Source organism: Dendrobates tinctorius, unplaced genomic scaffold (genome assembly GCF_039654945.1).
Source record: "Dendrobates tinctorius isolate UK_male_01 unplaced genomic scaffold, ASM3965494v1 ptg000307l, whole genome shotgun sequence".
Taxonomy (NCBI): Eukaryota; Metazoa; Chordata; class Amphibia; order Anura; family Dendrobatidae; genus Dendrobates; species Dendrobates tinctorius.
Window position 1 is genome coordinate 27,131 of NW_027361974.1, and position 21,666 is coordinate 48,796.

At 41.7% G+C, this 21,666-nt stretch overlaps 1 long non-coding RNA gene across 1 annotated transcript in view; it reads right to left on the reverse strand.

The window, feature by feature from the left end:
- The window catches only part of LOC141073547 (uncharacterized), a 37,534-nt gene that overhangs the window by 12,534 nt on the left and 3,334 nt on the right, over positions 1-21,666 (reverse strand). Inside the window, exon 2 of the long non-coding RNA XR_012226997.1 lies at positions 21,119-21,208. This is a non-coding gene — a long non-coding RNA (uncharacterized lncRNA). The remainder of the gene's footprint in view (positions 1-21,118; positions 21,209-21,666) is intronic.

Below are 21,666 nucleotides of genomic sequence, written 5' to 3' on the forward strand. Positions count from 1 at the left end.
GTTGACCGCTCCTCAGTGTCCCTCCTCCCTGCTGCAGAATATCTTCTTACCTAACCTAATTGACAGCTCCTCAGTCTCTCCTCCCTGCTGCAGAATCTATTCTTAATTAACCTGACAGCTCCTAAGTGTCCCCCTCCCTGCTGCAGAATCTATTCTAATCTAACCTAGTTGACAGCTCCAGAGTCCCTCCTCCCTGCTGCAGAATATCTTCTTACCTAACCTAGTTGACAGCTCCTCAGTGTCCCCCCTCCCTGATGCAGAATCTATTCTTATCTAACCTAGTTGACAGCTCCAGAGTCCCTCCTCCCTGCTGCAGAATATCTTCTTACCTAACCTAGTTGACAGCTCCTCAGTGTCCTTCCTTCCTGCTGCAGATCTCTTCTTACCTAATCATATTGACAGCTCCTCAGTTTCCCTTTCTCCTGATGCAGATCTCTTCTTACTTAACCTAATTAACAGCTCCTCAGTGTCCTTCCTCCCTTCTGCAGAATCTCTTAACTAAACTAATTGACAGCTCTTCAGTGTCCCTCTTTCCTGTTGCAGAATCTCTTTATCTACACTCCCTGACAGAAGTTCTGTCGCTTATCCATGTTATGTAAATAAAAGCTTATTACCTAACGTTAAATTCAGCCATTGGTTGTATAAATTCTTTTGAAAGCTGAAACCCTCCGAAATGTGGTTTAGGTTAAGAAAATAAATTGCGATCAATGCAGAAATATTGATCATTGAATGGACACAGAATGGTCAGATTTTGGCAAGAGAAAAGTTTTGTCGCCTGGTCATATAATGCACCCAATCCTAGTTTACATCCTCCCCTGTGCTCAGTAAATGATCGGTTAATTAGTAGGTGTGTATAAACAGAAACCCAGCACCCCAGACCTTCACTTGAGCAGCATCTTTTGCTCTGACAACATGCCAAAAATCCACCCTGCGACCAAAGCCTGGATTATCAAGAGGCTGAAGACCAGATCCACTGCAGAGGTGGCTGGCACCTTTAATGTGTCTCAGCGTCAAGTACAAAGAATTAAAAAAAAGATTTGAAGAGACTGGAGATGTGTTTGACAAGCCCAGGTCCGGCAGACCCCGCAAGACAACCGCTCAGGAGGAACGTTTGTTGGTTAGAAAATCCAAAGCAAGCCCCTCTTCCACTGCAGCAGAGCTCCCACAGGCCTGGTCACCTCAAGTCCCTGTGTCAACTAGAACAGTTTGTAGGATTCTGTCTCGAAACGGCCTCCATGGTTAAATCAGTGCCCAGAAACCAGCACTAAACAAAAGGCAAATAAAAAACCGTGTGGCATTTGCAAAGTCCCACAGCCTGCTAAACAGATGGATGCTGGAAAAGTTGGCAGAAGGTGGATTTCTCTGATGAATGTTCAGTAGAATTACACCACAGCCACCGCAAATACTGCAGGAGACCTACTGGAGCCCGTATGGATCCAAAATACACCCAGAAAACAGTTAAATTTGGTGGTGGAAAGATCATGGTCTGGGGTTACATTCAGTATTGGGGCGTGCAAAACATTTGTAAGGTGGAAGGCTATATCAATAGCCTAAAATATCAAGAAGTATTAGCTACCTCTTATATCCCAAATCATAAAAGGGGTCATATTCTGCAGCAGGATGGTGCTCCATCTCACACATCCATCTCTACAACAAGGTTCCTCCAGGCAAAAAAGATCAAGGTGCTCAAGGACTGGCCAGCCCAGTCACCAGACATGAACATCATTGAGCAGGTTTGGGATAGGATGAAAGAGGAAGCTTGGAAGACAAAACCAAAGAATCGAGATGAACTCTGGGAGGCATGTAAGATTGCATTCTTTGCTACTCCTGATGACTTCATTAATAAATTGTATGAATCATTGTTGAACCGCATTAATGCAGTCCTCAAGCTCATGGAAGTCACACAAAATATTAAATATGACTCTAATAGCACCACAACGTCATTCACCAATGTTATGCAACATACATTTGTATTTTAAGTTAATTATTTGTTTGAATATCACATTACTTTCTGTGGCCGACAAAACTTTTGTCTTGCCAAAATCTGACCATTCTGTGTCCATTAAGTGATCAATATTTCTGCATCGATGCCAATTTATTTTCTTAACCTAAACCACATTTCAGAGGATTTCAGCTTTCAGAAGAATAGTTTATACAACCAATGGATGAATTTAACGTCAGGTTATAAGCTTTTATTTACATAACATGCATAAGCGACATAACTTATGTCAGGGAGTGTACCCTAATTGACAGCTCCTCAGTGTTTATCCTCCATGCTCCAGCATCTCTTCTGACTTATCCCAATTAACAGCTCCTCAGTGTCCCACCTCCCTGCTACAGAATATCTTCCTTCCTACCCTCAGGTTCTCCCTTCCCTGCTGCTGAATCGCCACCCATCTAGGCGGACTGACACCATCTCTGTGTCCATACTATCTGCTGATGCAGAATCTCTTGCCTATTATAGTTTGGCAGCTCCTCAGGGTCCCTCCTTTTTGCTGCAGTTTAGATCCCACACTGCTCAGTACAAGCTGCAGTTGTCATTCATTCTGGACAGACTGGAATGAATATAGTTGAACTTATGAGCTCTCTCACTCTATCGCTGGATTCATAACATTCTCATTTAATGTGAGAATAATACACCCTTTCTGACATTGATTTTCAATGTAAGTACATGGGGCCCATCAGGTATAAGAAATAGATTTAATAGGTATGTAGTTTGTGTTGTCAAAAGTGGCAATAAATCTGCTTTTGAAAATAAAGTTCAATATTTGTGGAAAAGACAAAAATGTAACAGAAGCAACATGAGGTAAAAATATTGAAAATTTTGTTACTGACGAAACGTTAAGCTGCAGCAGGACCAAACATTTTCTAAAGCAATGTGACTCTTCTGGAAGATGGAAATGTTTGCAGGAGATTTTATTCTCTGCAGGATTTTAAGTTTGCACATAAAATGCTGCAAACTAAATAAAGAGGGAAAGTGCAGATGACTGCGGGCTTGTTTATAGTCTGTAACCATGGAGATACATAGGTCTGCACAGGAGCTGTCACCTAAAATAATTCTTGCCATTTGTGTTTCATTAAAAAATTTGTACCTTTTGGATTTTACAGGATTTTTCTTCACACTCAACTTTGATGTGGTCAGTGGTCATATCTCAGTGCAAAAAAGATACAAACTCCTTGTCAGACCAGCATAGCGAGCTCACTGACAGGTTCTCAGTCAACTCTTTATTCAGCCAGATAGTACAATACAGAGACTACAGAAGGCAAACGGGGCAAAACTTTTAATGAAATACAATTGCAAAAAATAAAAAAAAAAGATTTTTTTTGCCCCTAATTTCATGGTTCTAAGTAAAGAAATAAAAATTGTCCCCCCAAAAGAACAGACCACCCTTATAGTTATATACAAGTGTATAAATCACTAGTTCAAGTGAATATGATTTTGTAAGAAAGTGACTTGTTCCTCACCCACCTGTATCATGTACGTCGCCTTTGCTACTGCAGTAATTTCAGAGAGAGGGGAGGAGGGAGATGAAGCTGCAGACTCTCTATTTACTATATGTGAGGAAAATATACAATATATATATTTTTTTTTCTTACTGCTAAAGTCTTCTGTTCATAAGGTAAATGATGGTGACATCGATCAAACTCCAGTCAGGTTTAATCCCATAAGAATTTGCAGTCTTTAAAATTCTGTTGCGGCTCCTCTCCGATCAATGCAAACATTGACACAGTAATCCTGCGGTAAAGTACATTGCTGATAATCTTATCCACATGATCTAGTGAAGTCGCCAGATAATCAGATATTGTTTCTTTGTAATTACATTAAGAAGATGAATTGCCTCTTAATTCACTTAATCTGTTATTACAGTGTCTTCCCAGCGCTGATTATTTGCATTTCAGCCTCTGTGAAGTGTTTGTCTGGGAAAGTTTCTGTGTAAAGATATTACAGGTATCATATCCACTGTAGATTATCAGATGGAGTGAAGATCAAGGCAGAAGACAGAGGAAACCTGCTCCACATGTGCTATGGACTATGGGTTAGGAAATATCATTATCTAACCCCATATACATTAACTCACTATCCTCATATGATTATTTTTTTATTATTATTCAACTAGATAGAACCCTATTTATACTCAGAATTAGGGACCAAACACAAACTGTAAAGACCATGTGCTCACTGTCAGGTGGTGGTCTGGGTGGTTTCTGAATGTGAAGGTCTGGGTGGTTCCTGAATGTGGAGGTCTGGGTGGCTCCTCCTGAATGTGGAGGTCTGGGTGGCTCCTGAATGTGGAGGTCTGGGTGGTTCCTGAATGTGAAGGTCTGGGTGGTTCCTGAATGTGGAGGTCTGGGTGGCTCCTCCTGAATTTGGAGGTCTGGGTGGTTCCTGAATGTGAAGGTCTGGGTGGTTCCTGAATGTGGAGGTGTGGGTGGTTCCTGAATGTGGAGGTCTGGGTGGTTCCTGAATGTGGAGGTCTGGGTGGCTCCTCCTGAATGTGGAGGTCTGGGTGGTTCCTGAATGTGGAGGTCTGGGTGGCTCCTCCTGAATGTGGAGGTCTGGGTGGCTCCTGAATGTGAAGGTCTGGGTGGTTCCTGAATGTGGAGGTCTGGGTGGTTCCTGAATGTGGAGGTCTGGGTGGTTGGTCTAGTTGGTTCCTGAATGTGGAGATCTGGGCGGTTACTTAAAGGGGTTGTCCACTACTAGGACACCCTTCTTTGATCAAAATGTTTGTCCCCCATAAAATAATAAAGCTTATACTCACCTCCCGTGCTGGCGCCGATCCCGCAGTGTCGGTACTCATTCTTCCGGGGCTCCCATGCGGTTGTTGTGACACGTGACGCTGGCACCAAATCAGCACTCGCATCACTGTCCCCGCCTTCGGACAAATCGAATATAAAGAGGAAGTCCAGCTCAGCCTTTCTCTTCCTGCTCAATTCAACAGAAGGCAGAGACAGTGACGCCAGCGCTGATTGGGCACCAGCATCACGTGTCACAACAACCGCATGGGAGCCCCGGATGATGGAGTGATGACACTGCGGAACAGCACCAGCATGGGAGGTGAGTATAAGATTATTTTATCATGGCCAAGCGAGGGATATAACAAGAAGTTGTCCAAGTAGTGGACAACTTCTTGAATGTGGAGGTCTGGGTAATTCCAGAATGTGGAAGTCAGGGTGGTCCCTGAATGTGGGGTCTCAGTAGTTTTTAAATGTGGAGGTCTGAGGGTTCACTGAATGTGGAGATTTGAGCTGTTGCTGAATGTGGAGGTATGGGAGGTCCATGAATGTGGAGGTCTGGGTGTTTCCTGAATGTGGAGGTCTGGGTGGTTTCTGAATGTGGAAATCTGGGCGTTTCCTGAATGTGAAAGTCTGGGCGTTTCCTGAATGTGAAAGTCTGGGCATTTCCTGAATGTGAAAGTCTGTGTGGCTCCTAAATGTGGAGGTCTGGGCGGCTCCTGAATGTGAAGGACTGGGCGTTTCCTGAATGTTGAGGTCTGGGTGGTTTCTGAACGTGGAGGTCTGGGTATTTCCTGAATGTCGAAGTCTGGGCTTTTCCTGAATGTGGAAGTCTGGGTGGTTGCTGAATGTGGAGGTCTGGGTGGCTTCTGAATGTGGAGGTCTGGGTGGCTCCTGAATGTGGAGGTCTGGGTGGTTCCTGAATGTGGAAGTCTGGGTGGCTCCTGAATGCGGAGGTCTGGGTGGCACCTGAATGCAGAGATCTGGGTGGTTCCTGAATGTGGAGGTTTCGGTAGTTTCTGAATGTGAAGGTCTGGGCATTTCTTGAATGTGGAAGTCTGGGTGTTTCCTGAATGTGGACGTCTGGGTAGTTCCCGAATGTGGAGGTCTGGGTGGTTCCCGAATGTGGAGGTCTGGGTGGTTCCCGAATGTGGAGGTCTGGGTGGTTCCCAAATATGGAGGTCTGGGTGGTTCCCAAATATGGAGGTCTGGGTGGCTCCCGAATGTGAAGGTCTGGGTGGTTCCTGAATGTGGAGGTCTGGGTGGTTCCTGAATGTGGAGGTCTGGGTGGTTCCTGAATGTGGAGGTCTGGGTGGCTCCTGAATGTGGAGGTCTGGGTGGCTCCTGAATGTGGAGGTCTGGGTGGCTCCTGAATGTGGAGGTCTGGGTGGCTCCTGAATGTGGAGGTCTGGGTTGCTCCTGAATGTGGAGGTATGGGTGGCTCCTGAATGTGGAGGTCTGGGTGGCTCCTGAATTTGCAGGTCTTGTTAGAGCCTTCTGCTCAGAAACCCATTAGGCTAATAACTTTAATGTGTTCACAATTAGCTTGGGTGGATCAAAAATAATATTTAGCAAATGATCGTTCCTTTGTACTGTGTGAACCACTGAGTTCTATGACCAGTTGTACTATGTAAGTCACCATACTCTATGGCCCGGTGTATTCTATGGTCCAATATAGTCTTTGGTCCAGTGAACTCTACGGCGCAGGCCAATTGTACAGCCCAATAGTCAATGGTCACTATACTCTGAGGTCCATTGTGCTCTATGGCCCAGTGGACTGTATGGCCAAATGAACTCAATAGCACAGGGTACTGTATGGCCCAATGTAGTCAATGGCCCACTGCACTCTATGGCCCAGTGTACTCAATGGCGCAGGGTACTGTGTGGCTTATTGTCCTCTACTGCATGTTTAATGCTATTCTATTATTATTATCCATTGCATTCTACGGAATATTATACTTTTTGGTCATTTGCTCTTTATGAAGCATTGTACTTTATGGTCTTTTGTATCCTATAACCAATATTACTACATTGAAGATTCTTACTCCTTGTTCATCAAGGCCCACTGTATTATTAGAATTATTGACCTACACAGACACTTGTTACTCTATGGTCCATTGTAGTCTACGGTGCATTATACCCTATGATCCATTGTACTCTACGGTGTATTATACCCTATTGTCCATTGTACTCTACGGTGTATTATACCCTATGGTCCATTGTAGTCTATAGTGCATTATACCCTATGGTCGATTGTAGTCTATGGTGAATTATACCCTATGGTCCATTATAATCTACGTAAATGCAGGTTAGGAGAATATTGACTCAGTTTTCATCTTGTTGCCATCATGTAATTGCCGTAGTGGATGACGTCCATCTTCACTGCTGAAGGCAGAGCTCCGGTAATGGAGATCCAGGGCAGAAACATTAAAAAGGCCGGGTTCATGTTCTGCCTTAGTCTCAGCCTAACCCTCCTTTATTTTCTTCCTTCCCAATGACCATGGTATTCTCTGCAGAGATCAGCGCTCTGGGCTCCGGCTCTGTGACATTCCCCCGGTACGGATCGCTCAATAACATGTTCGGATGTTCTCCCCGGCTAACAACGCAGCCACAATTTAATTACTCTCCCAGGCGCACTTCATGATGTATTGTTTTAATCGAAATAAGAATCTCATAAATAACCAGACGACGTTAACTGCAAAGAAATAAAAAAAAGAAGCCGGGATTTAAATTTTCCAATAATTCTACAGATGCGTCCGCACTTTTATTTAATAGGATGTAATTATTTGTGGCTTCGATAACGTTAAATAACTGTCAAATGAAAACGACTCAATGATCATGGAGAGGTGATGTCTGAGCACGGGGAACACTACCGGGACGTGTACCACCACGTCGCCGCAGATGAAGAATAGTAGATGCCAAGGATGCGGAATTAGTGATACGAGGAGGCACGGAGGAAGAGGAGGAGAAAGAGGAGGAGGTTGTTCATTATGGCATTCACATATCTGATCGCTTACACAGCTTCCTGCATCTGAAATAATGTCATTAATGGCATCGATGTCTCTTCCTCAATGACAATGTGTCTGAAATCGTCAAGGAAAATCTGATCAATTGTCTCAATAAAGAAAATAAAAAGTTTGTGCTCTACCGTTGTCTACAATGTGTGCAGAATTATTAGAAGGGACTGTTCTCCTTCCCATCTTAATCGCCTGAGCACCTTGTACTTCTGTGTCATGCTCAGTGGTGGTTGGGCTCAGCCTCCTCACCTCGGCCATGCCTCTGAGCACTGAACACCTTGTACCTCTGTGTCTTGCTCAGCAGTGTTCGGGCTCAGCCTCCTCACCTCGGCCGTGCCTCTGAGCACTGAACACCTTGTACCTCTGTGTCTTGCTCAGTGGTGGACGGGCTCAGCCTACTCACCTCGGCCGTGCCTCTGAGCACTGAACACCTTGTACCTCTGTGTCTTGCTCAGTGGTGGACGGGCTCAGCCTACTCACCACGGCCATGCCTCTGAGCACTGAACACCTTGTACCTCTGTGTCTTCCTCAGTAGTGGTCAGGCTCAGCCTCCTCACCTCGGCCATGTCTCTGAGCACTGAACACCTTGTACCTCTGTGTCTTGCTCAGCAGTGTTCGGGCTCAGCCTCCTCACCTCGGCCGTGCCTCTGAGCACTGAACACCTTGTACCTCTGTGTCTTGCTCAGTGGTGGACGGGCTCAGCCTACTCACCTCGGCCGTGCCTCTGAGCACTGAACACCTTGTACTTTTGTGTCTTGCTCAGTGGTGTTCGGGCTCAGCCTCCTCACCTCGGCCATGTCTCTGAGCACTGAACACCTTGTACTTCTGTGTCTTGCTCAGTGGTGGACGGGCTCAGCCTCCTCACCTCGGCCGTGTATATGAACACTGAACATCTTGTACTTCTGTGTCTTGCTCAGTGGTGGTCGGGCTCAGCCTCCTCACCTCGGCCGTGTCTCTGAGCACTGTACACTTGTACTTCTGTGTCTTGCTCAGCAGTGGTCGAGCACTGAATGCTCAGACTGTGGACTGTGTCCCAGCAGCGATCTGTAAATGATCAAAAACCCTGTGCACTACCTTCTTCTTTGGAAAAGTTGTAAAATTGTTTGGAAAAACTTATTTGTTTGGAAACAAAAACAAATCCAAATCTTCTCTATGGCTGATGATCGCGTGTCCAGACATTGCTGACTGGCCACTCAACATCACGGAAATACACTCTGCAAAGTTGATCCGTAGAAGAAATAGAAGACGTGTTGTTTTTTTCTTCTTTCTTTAGTTATTTTTGTGTAAACATGAACGGTCTAATTGAATCTGGGTTCTGCGCCTCCAAAGTGCCAAGAATACAAATGATCATAATCATCGGCGATGCCCAGGAGGGGTCTGTGCAAATGAATCTCCCTGTAAAAAAGAGGAAGAATATGTAGATCAGGCTCGCCGTGCACTAGAATGATCAACTTCCTTTGTTGCCCCCTTATGACTCTTCTAGGACCATTCTTGGCCGAAAGCCTGTTCCTAATTAAAACTGAAGCCCTAGAGGAGACATAAAATCCATGGCCAGTCCAGTGCCGCTCTCCACGCCCCACTTCCAAAGCGTAAAGCTAAAAAAGTTCTCTTGAATTTCCTATTAGTGAAGTTGGAGCTACAGAGTAGGGGATGAGGTCCATCATTTAGGAGTTCAACAAGTATCTCCATTATGTTCAACGAGAACTGCTTCATTCTTCATCTGGCCAGCGGTGGCGCTGTCAAATTTCCCCTCCGATTGATTTTTTTTTTATTGACAATCCCAACAGGGTGGACAACCAACTTTACAATGAAAGCTTTTTCAGTTGTGTTTGTATACAGCTCCTATGCCTACTTATGTGTCTCTATAGAGTCATACAGGCAGCCTAAGCAAGACAGTAACTTTTTTTTTCCTAAACTGCTGACAAAGCTAGCTTGTGCTTTATATTAGATGCATCAGATTAAACATGTTGCAAATATTTACCGAAAACCTTTGATATTGTTACATTGTCTCATGTTGTACAAGTTACAGGTTGCCCGATACAACGTGGCAGAAGACGCATGTGTTTCCCAAGATAATAAATGGCTCTAGATGTGTAACTATTGATATTGGACGAGGGGGGGGGGGGAGAAGATGTGAAGAGGAAAAAAAATGATTTCTTGCTGGAATCGATATACAATGAAGAAGTGCACTTTAATGTATGTGCTTAATGTTATTCCCCATCGGATTGCGCTCAGCCTGGCGGACGGCTGATTCATGGCTGACATTTACAGCAGCAATATCCGGGGTGATAGGGGCTCCCTGAGCACTTCTGACCACTCAGTTCTCTGCAGATGAAACTAAGAATAATCCCTGCTCATTTTAGGACACTATTGGGGGTCCCGGGACATGAGATGGCACCAATATCAGCTAATATTATCCCTGACGGGCAAGGATCCAATATATTTCTATGAACAACTACTCCAATTTTCTTTTGCAGCAGATGTGACATCTTATGGGCCTGACATGGAGAATGTAGTACACCCACACACAACAGGATCTTACTACCATGTGTTTTCTGATGCGGGGAGTCTGCATTATCATAATGGGTAATAATTGGAAAGCCGCTGTCTATTGGGGGGCACGTTGATTTTATTAAGTGGGTGGTCCCACCTTAGATGATAATAATGATCATGATCATCATCCAGCAGTACAGGATAGGAAAGAAAAGGGGTCACAGAATAGATCCACGTCCCCCTAGTGTTGAAAGGAGAGAACTGCGGCCACCTCGTCATTCAATGCACAAACGTGGTCCCCGGCGGCCGTTTCACTAGGTGAACCAGGAGTAGGGGTGGGTTTTATTCTGATCGATCTCCACCTTGATTGAACTCCTCGTATGGTTGGGATGTAACTGAGGGACCACCATTCTGGATAATAATCGAACATGTATGGTGCAAAGAGCAAGCAGCTCCTGCTCAACGAAGTCATGCATCACTTGGATAAGTATTAGGATGAGGACCACCTCATATCATTTTTAGGAATCAGCCGAGTCCTCATTTGGAGCCGTCACAGTGCACAGCAGATACAGTCTGACCGCACACACAACTCTGCTAGATCCGCAGGAATTCTCAACGATCTGCAGAAGAATAAAGATTTTTACTAAGAGATCTATTCATATCATAGACTGGGGGAACGGCGGTATGTGGCGTGTTTTATGGGACACTCCACGCTACCATGTTTTAACCATTCGTAAATATACTTTATTGTGATATTTAAAGATTCAATTTTATTTTTATCGCCGTGTCGCCAAAATGTCTTGAAGAGTGAAAGTTTTGTGTCAGGCGTCATAAAACCCCGTCTACAAAAGCCGGATTGTTTTTTGTTTTAATACCAATTAGTTTGTGAAATAAGGGAAAACAAGATTTAAAGTGCGAACATTAAAAGGAAGACAATGGGAACGGCTGCGGATCACGGTGCGAGGGCTGATGACGCTTTATGGTCGCTGCAAATGTATTCAAGTTACTGCGTCCTGACAGATGTAGAAGTCATGCAAGAGAGGAGGGCGACACAAATCCACGGCGTAACGTTATCTGCTCGAATTCTAGAAGAATGCATGAATTGGGGCAAAGCAGCCCTTTATGATAAGGTGGCCCCTAGGGATCATAGCAAAGGAGCAAATTTTAGTATTTTGCACTGTATGACAGCATTGCTCCATTGACCTATATGGCAGTATTGTCACATTGTAAAATATAGACATATCATGATATAGCAGTGTTAACGGAGGGGGGAATGGCAGGATTATCTTGGCACTATTTGGCTGAAATTATGGCAGAAAATTCCGAAATTGGCAAATAACGTGACCTTGCTGTTCTTTGTTAGTCAGGCGCCAAAGAGTTATCCCATGAAAACTTCGCTGTTCATTGGCCTCGGGGGTCTGATCACTGGGACAACCATTAATCGTAAGTACAGTTGTGGCTAAAAGTATTGACACCCCTGCAATTCTGAAAGATAATACTCAGTTTCTTCCTGAAAATGATTGCAAACACAAATTCTTTGGTATTATTATTTTCATTTAATTTGTCTTAAATGAAAAAACACAAAAAGAATTGTCCTAAAGCCAAATTGGATATAATTCCACACCAAACATAAAAAAGAGGGTGGACAAAAGTATTGGCACTGTTCGAAAAATCATGTGATGCTTCTCTAATTTGTGTAATTAACAGCACCTGTAACTTACCTGTGGCACCTAACAGGTGTTGGCAATAACTAAATCACACTTGCAGCCAGTTGACATGGATTAAAGTTAACTCAGCCTCTGTCCTGTGTCCTTGTGTGTACCACATTGAGCATGGAGAAAAGAAAGAAGACCAAAGAACTGTCTGAGGACTTGAGAAACCAAATTGTGAGGAAGCATGAGCAATCTCAAGGCTACAAGTCCATCTCCAAAGACCTGAATGTTCCTGTGTCTACCATGCGCAGTGTCATCAAGAAGTTTAAAGCCCATGGCACTGTGGCTAACCTCCCTAGATGTGAACGGAAAAGAAAAATTGACAAGAGATTTCAACGCAAGATTGTGCAGATGTTGGATAAAGAACCTCGACTAACATCCAAACAAGTTCAAGCTGCCCTGCAGTCCGAGGGTACAACAGTGTCAACCCGTACTATCCGTCGGCGTCTGAATGAAAAGGGACTGTATGGTAGGAGACCCAGGAAGACCCCACTTCTTACCCCGAGACATAAATAAGCCAGGCTGGAGTTTGCCAAAACTTACCTGATAAAGCCTAAAACGTTTTGGAAGAATGTTCTCTGGTCAGATGAGACAAAAGTAGAGCTTTTTGGGCAAAGGCATCAACAGAGTTTACAGGAGAAAAAAAGAGGCATTCAAAGAAAAGAACACGGTCCCTACAGTCAAACATGGCGGAGGTTCCCTGATATTTTGGGGTTGCTTTGCTGCCTCTGGCACTGGACTGCTTGACCGTGTGCATGGCATTATGAAGTCTGAAGACTACCAACAAATTTTGCAGCATAATGTAGGGCCCAGTGTGAGAAAGCTGGGTCTCCCTCAGAGGTCATGGGTCTTCCAGCAGGACAATGACCCAAAACACACTTCAAAAAGCACTAGAAAATGGTTTGAGAGAAAGCACTGGAGACTTCTAAGGTAGTCAGCAATGAGTCCAGACCTGAATCCCATAGAACACCTGTGGAGAGATCAAAAAATGGCAGTTTGGAGAAGGCACCCTTCAAATATCAGGGACCTGGAGCAGTTTGCCAAAGAAGAATGGTCTAAAATTCCAGCAGAGCATTGTAAGAAACTCATTGATGGTTACCGGAAGCGGTTGGTCGCAGTTATTTTGGCTAAAGGTTGTGCAACCAAGTATTAGGCTGAGGGTGCTAATACTTTTGTCTGGTCCATTTTTGGAGTTTTGTGTGAAATGATCAATGTTTTGCTTTTTGCTTCATTCTCTTTTGTGTTTTTTCATTTAAGACAAATTAAATGAAGATAATAATACCAAAGAAATTGTGATTGCAATCATTTTCCGAAAGAAACTGAGTATTATCTGACAGAATTGCAGGGGTGTCAATACTTTTGGCCACAACTGTATATAGGTGCAAATGTAGAGGTAGTGCGCATGCTTTATCCTTGTTTAAGGTCACGCATAAGCACTACCGCACCCACAGACTTACAGAAGTGAATGAAGCGGTGGTTAAGCATGCACAACACCGCTCCGTTCACAAATGGACTCAAGAACCTATTCTCAGTAACTATTGGTCCCAGATTTCTTACCATGAAATAACCCCTTTAAAAAGAACACCATCTCAAGTTATCTTGTAGCTAAAATTATAAAGTGCTTATAAAACAAGAAACTTTGCAATATCCTTATTGTCAAAAATCCTCTTTTCTTAAGATTTGCTTATTGTCAAAGTCACTGGCCGTCCTGAAGTCCATCAGAGATGGTCGATTACTTAGGTATCAAGCTCTAAGCTTTACAGGCTTCTCAAGCTTCCCCCGCTAGCAGGCTCTGAGAGGCACAGTTCAGACCAAAGATGAGACCATGACGCTGGTCCGAACTGTTGATCTTCAGGAGAGATCTGTCCACTGGCAAAGCAGGAATTCCTGGGCCAGGGAGCAGTGTTCTCTGGAATAAAGGAAGTTTACATGACCCCTATAAGGCAGCCAGACACTAATATACTCTCTATTACAATTTGAAGATGATTGCATTAGCCAGAGGAAGAATCACAAGCTTCCCCATAATGCATTGCTATTATATCACATGGTATAGCACAACCAATCAGTAGGGACTATCACAGCCAGTATAAAAGCCGAGACAGGGATTTCAGCAGCTGCATTGTGGGGAACCTGGATAGTGAGAGGACATCACATCTCAAAGCTCAGCCGAAATAGGCATAAAATACTGGAGAAACTGTAGAAATATGTAACATCAGAGCAGAGAAGAAGATTAGCGTGTAAAGAAAGGAGAAAGATATCAGACATGTTTTTCAGGACAATCCAAAACCAAACTGGCGCTAGTTAACTCTTGAGTCTTTGATCGCCACTAAAATCCCAGTTTTTGACCAAGAGATCTGACTACAGTCCATCTAATGAAGCGACTGGTAACAGAGTTACAAATATGAAATTCCCAATTACATGTTTCCTTCTGATTACATTCCCCACTTCCTTAGCCTTTGTTTAGCGTCGGACACGAGTACCCATTGGCGGATCCGAGAAGCGAGGACAATTTTTTAATTTTTTTTTTCCACTTTTTCATTTTGCTTCCAGGATTCCCTTAAGTCTTTGGCTAAATGAAAGAAATGAGAGAGACAAGTGTTCATCAAGCCAAGATCACGATTTGACATTTCTAGAAGTGCCTGTCTGGATGTGAAGGCCCACAGAGGTTTTGTTTCCGACTAAGAAGCTATATAATATGTATTGAACGCAGACGCTGAAATTCACACCTCTCTTTATTTCAATCAATACATCTTTTTCTTCATGCCAAGTGTTCTTGTGCGCGGGCTCCTCATCTCGGGCGGCCATTGCCGTGCGTGGAATCGATAAATGTTAACATTTATGCTGATTATTTAGCCAGATAAACATAGACAAATACAGGATTTCATCTGGCGCGGCGGAGGACGCCGGGTCTATAAGAGGTCAGTAACCGCCATCTCTGTCTCATTAACACGGAATCCTCCACAATATCCTGTAATATACAGGAGGGATCAGCGCGTCGGCCCTTCTGTCAATGTCAGAACTTTAATCAGTGGTGTCGAAAATAATGGCTGTGAGCAGCTCCGGCTCCATAATGGAGGCATTTCGTAGACGACGTCTTCCAATCAATTTATAGAAGGACTTACATGATGTATAGATGAGATACATCTTCCTGATCGAAGCAGAAGTCATTTTTCGGACAAACATCCTTGCCCGTACCATAAGTGAATTCTCTAGTTTTACCATCAGCTTCATTTTCTTCCCCTACCTCACTTTCTCCACCCTCTTATTTCTCACTTCTTCACTTTTGATTAAAAAAGTGTAAGTCATCCAACCGCGACAAGATGACCAATCGGGACACTCCTTGGTCAATTTCCCTTTCCTCTAAGTCTTATTTCTCTATCTTTTTTGCTGATTATTTCTTTACTTTTATCTTCTTTATTTACTTCTTTTTCACGTTCCATCTTCTTCACTTTTGATGAAAAAAAACGTAAAAGTCATCTAACCGCGACAAGGTGACCCATCGGGACAGTCCTTTGTCAATTTCCCTTTGCGCTTAATGTTATTTATCTTTATCTTCTTTCGCTGATTATTTCTTTACTTTTTTACTTCATTTACTTCTTTTTCACGTTCCGCCTTCTAAAATGTTTTCTCTATTTTCATCATCTTGACTCTCAGGCTATGCCTAAAGAAAGAAGCTGCTTTTCATAGTACCAGCAAAAGCTATAATATTTCAGAAATCTCATGCAGCGTTTTTTGAATCTGCAGCGAGCCAATTCTTTTAGCATTTTGGCTGCGTTTTTTCACTCATCGAAAGCAACATCATATTGCATGAAACAGCATTTCAGCATTTTTTCCTGACATTTTTGACGAATAAATCTAGCTTTATTAAACATGTAATGTATGCAAATTACACATATAATCTACAACTAAAAAATGCTAGGAAAAAACTCCAGCAAAAACGAAGCAAAACTTGCACTTTCAATGTGAGCAGGTTTTGTGTTATGAATGGGTCACCGAGGAGAAAAAAGCAAAACAAGCTAAGTCACAGAAAACCAGAGAGGTTGGTAACTATGAAGATTGCAGATCCCTGATCCTACCACACAACTGGCAGCAGCCGTGGAGCGTACGTACGATGTTCCTAGACGCTTCGTCACAGCCGGAGGACTAAATAAGCCTGAAGCATAAAAAGGGGAAAACTAACTGCCCCAGAGCAGACCCCAAAGGAATAGATAGCCCCCACACATGTATTGACGGTGAAACAAGATGAAGGCACAAACACAGGCAGGAAAATAGGCTGAGCAAACGATGGGGCCCAAACTAACTAGAAAGGAAAGACACTGTTTGCAACCTGCAAAAAACCCTACAAAAATAATGTCCAACACTTCTGATAGCAAAATTAACCCTGAAGTCATTAGACTTCTCCCACTATATTAGCACTCTGAAATATTCTGAGACAGAGCAAAAAGAGGTTAATCTAATAAGGGACAAAAAGCCAATTGGCAAAATACTGATAAATAAGAGTGGAAATTCAGCACAGCCCCCAGCCGGGGCTGGCTGACCACACAAAAAACTGAATAGACCAACAAAATCAAGGGAGAACATTAGCAGAAAAACTTAGCTTTAGATGACTGGAACAGAGCTGAAAACCAAGAGCTGACAAGCCAGAAGGAATCACCAGCAAATGAATAGGGCGTAGGCTGTCTTAAATCCAATCTGAGACTCCTGAGGTCCAATCGTCATCCTCATTCTCAGGTGGCAGATCCACCGATCAAATCAGCCTCTCTACCTCCTGTTACCACCAGAGGGAGTCTGGAAGGAGAACTCACAACTGGTGAACCAGATAATGAACTCACAACAGTTTTGGCTGCAGAAATAAATACTCACATTCTCCTTTATGTTGGTCAGATTCTCATTCTTTGTCTTTAGAATGACTATTTCTTTTATGCTTTCCTCATCATCACCTTGATCTTATACTTCTTCACCTTTATCTTTCTGACCTACTTTTTTCACATTTTTTTTAATCTTCACCTTCCTACTTTCTTCTACTTGGTCATCTCCTTAAACTTCCCTTTGCCCATCTTTATCTTTTTTTACATTTTACTTCCTTATTTACTTCCTTTCTTTACTTCCATTTGGCGAATTTTGGCAAAATTTTGACACAATATTTTACTTGGATCAACTCCTTGATGATTTACTTTACATCATTGGTTATTAATAAAAATTGGAGTATGTTAATAATAGATCTGGTGCATTTTTAGACAATCAAAGCCACATCACATACACACCCACACTGCCATTAATACTAGAATACAAAAATAATTAATCTATGAACGGCCATACAGTTATAGAAACAGCAGGGAAAGTGACTGACAGCCTCAGACGGCAGAATTTACTGCAATAAGGACAGTCAGCCAAATATCCATAAGAGCTTGGCAGGATAAAGCTTATAAATATCCAGCACATTTTCCATCTGTAAAATTAATACGGTATTATGTATAAATACCACACCATAAGCAAAGAGTTTAATAGAGGTTCACAATATTGTTACAATACAGTGTAAATCTAATTAATGTGTCGCCAAATCACTGCTTTATCAACTATTGTATAAAAAAGATGACGACAAAAGAAAACATACTGCTCCTATGTACAAGAATATAACTACTATAATACTGATCCTATGTACAAGAATATAACTACTATAATACTGCTCCCTATGTACAAGAATATAACTACTATAATACTGCCCCTATGTACAAGAATATACCTACTATAATACTGCCCCTATGTACAAGAATATAACTACTATAATACTGCCCCCTATGTACAAGAATATAACTACTATAATACTGCCCTTATGTACAAGAATATAACTACTATAATACTGCCCCTATGTACAAGAATATAACTACTATAATACTGCCCCCTATGTACAAGACTATAACTACTATAATACTGCCCCCTATGTACAAGAATATAACTACTATAATACTGCCCCTATGTACAAGAATATAACTACTATAATACTGCCCCCTATGTACAAGACTATAACTACTATAATACTGCCCCCTATGTACAAGAATATAACTACTCTAAGACTGCCCCCAAAGTACAAGAATATAATTACTATAATACTGCCCCCTATGTACAAGACAGTAACTACTATAATACTGCCCCTATGTACAAGAATATAACTGCTATAATGCTGCTCCCTATGTTCAAGAATATAACTACTATAATACTGCTCCCTATGTACAAGAATATAACTACTATAATACTGCCCCAATGTACAAGAATATAACTACTATAATACTGCCCCAATGTACAAGAATATAACTACTATAATAGTGCCCCCTATGTACAAGAATATAACTACTATAATACTGCCCCAATGTACAAGAATATAACTACTATAATACTGCCCCCTATGTACAAGAATATAACTACTATAATATTGCTCCTATGTACAAGAATATAACTACTATAATACTGCCCCTATGTACAAGAATATAACTACTATAATACTGCCCCTATGTACAAGAATATAACTACTATAATACTGCCCCTATGTACAAGAATATAACTACTATAATAGTGCCCCCTATGTACAAGAATATAACTACTATAATACTGCCCCTATGTACAAGAATATAACTACTATAATACTGCCCCCTATGTACAAGAATATAACTACTACAATACTGCCCCTATGTATAAGAATATAACTACTATAATACTGCTCTTATGTACAAGAATATAACTACTATAATACTGCTCTTATGTACAAGAATATAACTACTATAATACTGCTCCTATGTACAAGAATATAACTACTATAATACTGCTCCCTATGTACAAGAATATAACTACTATAATACTGCCCCCTATGTACAAGAATATAACTACTATAATACTGCTCCCTATGTACAAGAATATAACTACTATAATACTGCCCCGATGTACAAGAATATAACTACTATAATACTGCCCCTATGTACAAGAATATAACTACTATAATACTGCTCCTATGTACAAGAATATAACTACTATAATACTGCCCCTATGTACAAGAATATAACTACTATAATACTGCCCCCTATGTACTAAAATATAACTAATATGCAAGTGGAGGGGCTCTTAATCTGTCTAGAGCTTGCTTCAGAGCAGGTAAATTGCAGTTTATTACTATTGCAAGTGGTTTACAATTTTACCCCTTTTTAAGAAGATGAGACAACCCCTTTAATACATCAGGACATCTTATTTCCAGATATAAATTTATTTTCATTGGTAGAAATTACACCTTGAGAAGAATATGCAAAAATTGGTATAAAGATTAATTAATGAGTTAAATGTTCTTGGGAATCAGAAATGTAACATTCTCCTGATTTCTCCTATGTGACCTCTCATACATAGAAATGTAACAAGACAAACAAACAATGCAACAACGTATAAAATCTGATCTGCTGTTCTCCATCAGCTCTGCATCTAATGACCAAAATAATCATTATTTATGAAAAACAAGTCAAAAGCACCAATTACTCTCTCCACATAATAAAGTGAACATCGCAGAGAAGCCGCGGGTCCGGCGGAATGATTACAGGTTCCACGGGTTTATACGTACAGGACCAGTGACGCTGAAGCGTGGCAACACAAATGGTATAATCATATAATAAGAAAAGCATAAAAAGTCATTAACGCCTATGTTTTACCAAGACATTACCCTTTTTGGCTATTAGGATATGTAAGCTTAAAACAAGGGAACTTTTGATAAAGAATTACATGAATACAGCTCGTAACAAATATACTTCTTCTTGTATATAATGATATATGTACAGCTGGTATAACCCGGGCATCTCCCGTATATAATTATATATGTACAGCTGGTATAACCTGGGCATCTCCTGTATATAATGATATATGTACAGCTGGTATAACCTGGGCATCTCCTGTATATAATTATATATGTACAGCTGGTATAACCTGGGTATCTCCTGTATACAATGATATATGTACAGCTGGTATAACCTGGGCATCTCCTGTATATAATGATATATGTACAGCTGGTATAACCTGGACATCTCCTGTATATAATCATACATGTACAGCTGGTATAACCTGGCCATCTCCTGTATATAATGATATATGTACAGCTGGTATAACCCGGGCATCTCCCGTATATAATGATATATGTACAGCTGGTATAACCTGGGCATCTCCTGTATATAATGATATATGTACAGCTGGTATAACCTGGGCATCTCCTGTATATAATTATATATGTACAGCTGGTATAACCTGGGCATCTCCTGTATATAATGATATATGTACAGCTGGTATAACCTGGGCATCTCCTGTATATAATTATATATGTACAGCTGGTATAACCTGGGCATCTCCTGTATATAATGATGTATGTACAGCTAGTATAACCTGGGCATCTCCTGTATATAATTATATATGTACAGCTGGTATAACCTTGATATCTCCCGTATATAATTATATATGTACAGCTGGTATAACCTGGGTATCTCCTGTATATAATGATATACAGTATGTACAGCTGGTATAACCTGGGCATCTCCTGTATATAATTATATATGTACAGCCGGTATAACCTGGGTATCTCCTGTATATAATTATATATTTGCAACTGGTATAACCCGGGCATCACCTGTATATAATTATATATGTACAGCCGGTATAACCTGGGTATCTCCTGTATATAATGATATATGTACAGCTGGTATAACCTGGGCATCTCCTGTATATAATGATATATGTACAGGTGGTATAACCTGGGCATCTCCTGTATATAATGATATATGTGCAGCTGGTATAACCTGCGTATCTCCTGTATATAATTATACATGTACAGCTGGTATAACCCGGGCATCTCCTATATATAATTATATATGTACAGCTGGTATAACCTGGGCATCTCCTGTATATAATTATATATGTACAGCTGGTATAACCTGGGCATCTCCTGTATATAATTATATATGTACAGCTGGTATAACCTGGGCATCTCCTGTATATAATGATATATGTGCAGCTGGTATAACCTGCGTATCTCCTGTATATAATTATACATGTACAGGTGGTATAACCTTATGACATTATATGCAGAAGTTCTGTATGTAGTATATAGTGTCAGTATACAGGTAACACACACACACTTACCAGTGATGTCTCTAGTTGAAGTCCTTTATCTTTGCTTTTCTTCTTCATCCAGCGCACAACGCCATCACTTCTTCCAGCCAGGAATCATCTCTGCAGAAAATAACATATAGTTATCTAGAGCTCCGCTTCCAGAGCACATTCCCGACTTTTTTTTTTTTTTTACAACTTTTACACTACATCAGATAAAGAAAAAAGTGACATAGTGCCGCCCTGCACAGTAACAGGCACCCCCTCGATTCATCATATGCTCTCCCACACTTTCAATACAGCGTAATTTGTGCTCCCCCACCCTCAAGTCATCATTTGCTCTCCAACACCCTCACTTCACCATTACTTGCTCTCACCTACCCCCACCCTCAATATATCATTTGCTGTCCCCTACCCTAATATATGGCGCCTTTCCTTTCCAGTCTGAGATACTTTGTCACAATGATTGTGGGTTTCTCTGTGGCACATATGTGTGACCGGGCGTTAGTGAGGACTGCCTCTATACAATGAGAGGGTGGGGTGGTGAGGTATGCATGAAAGCTTTTTTGGGAAAAAAGCAG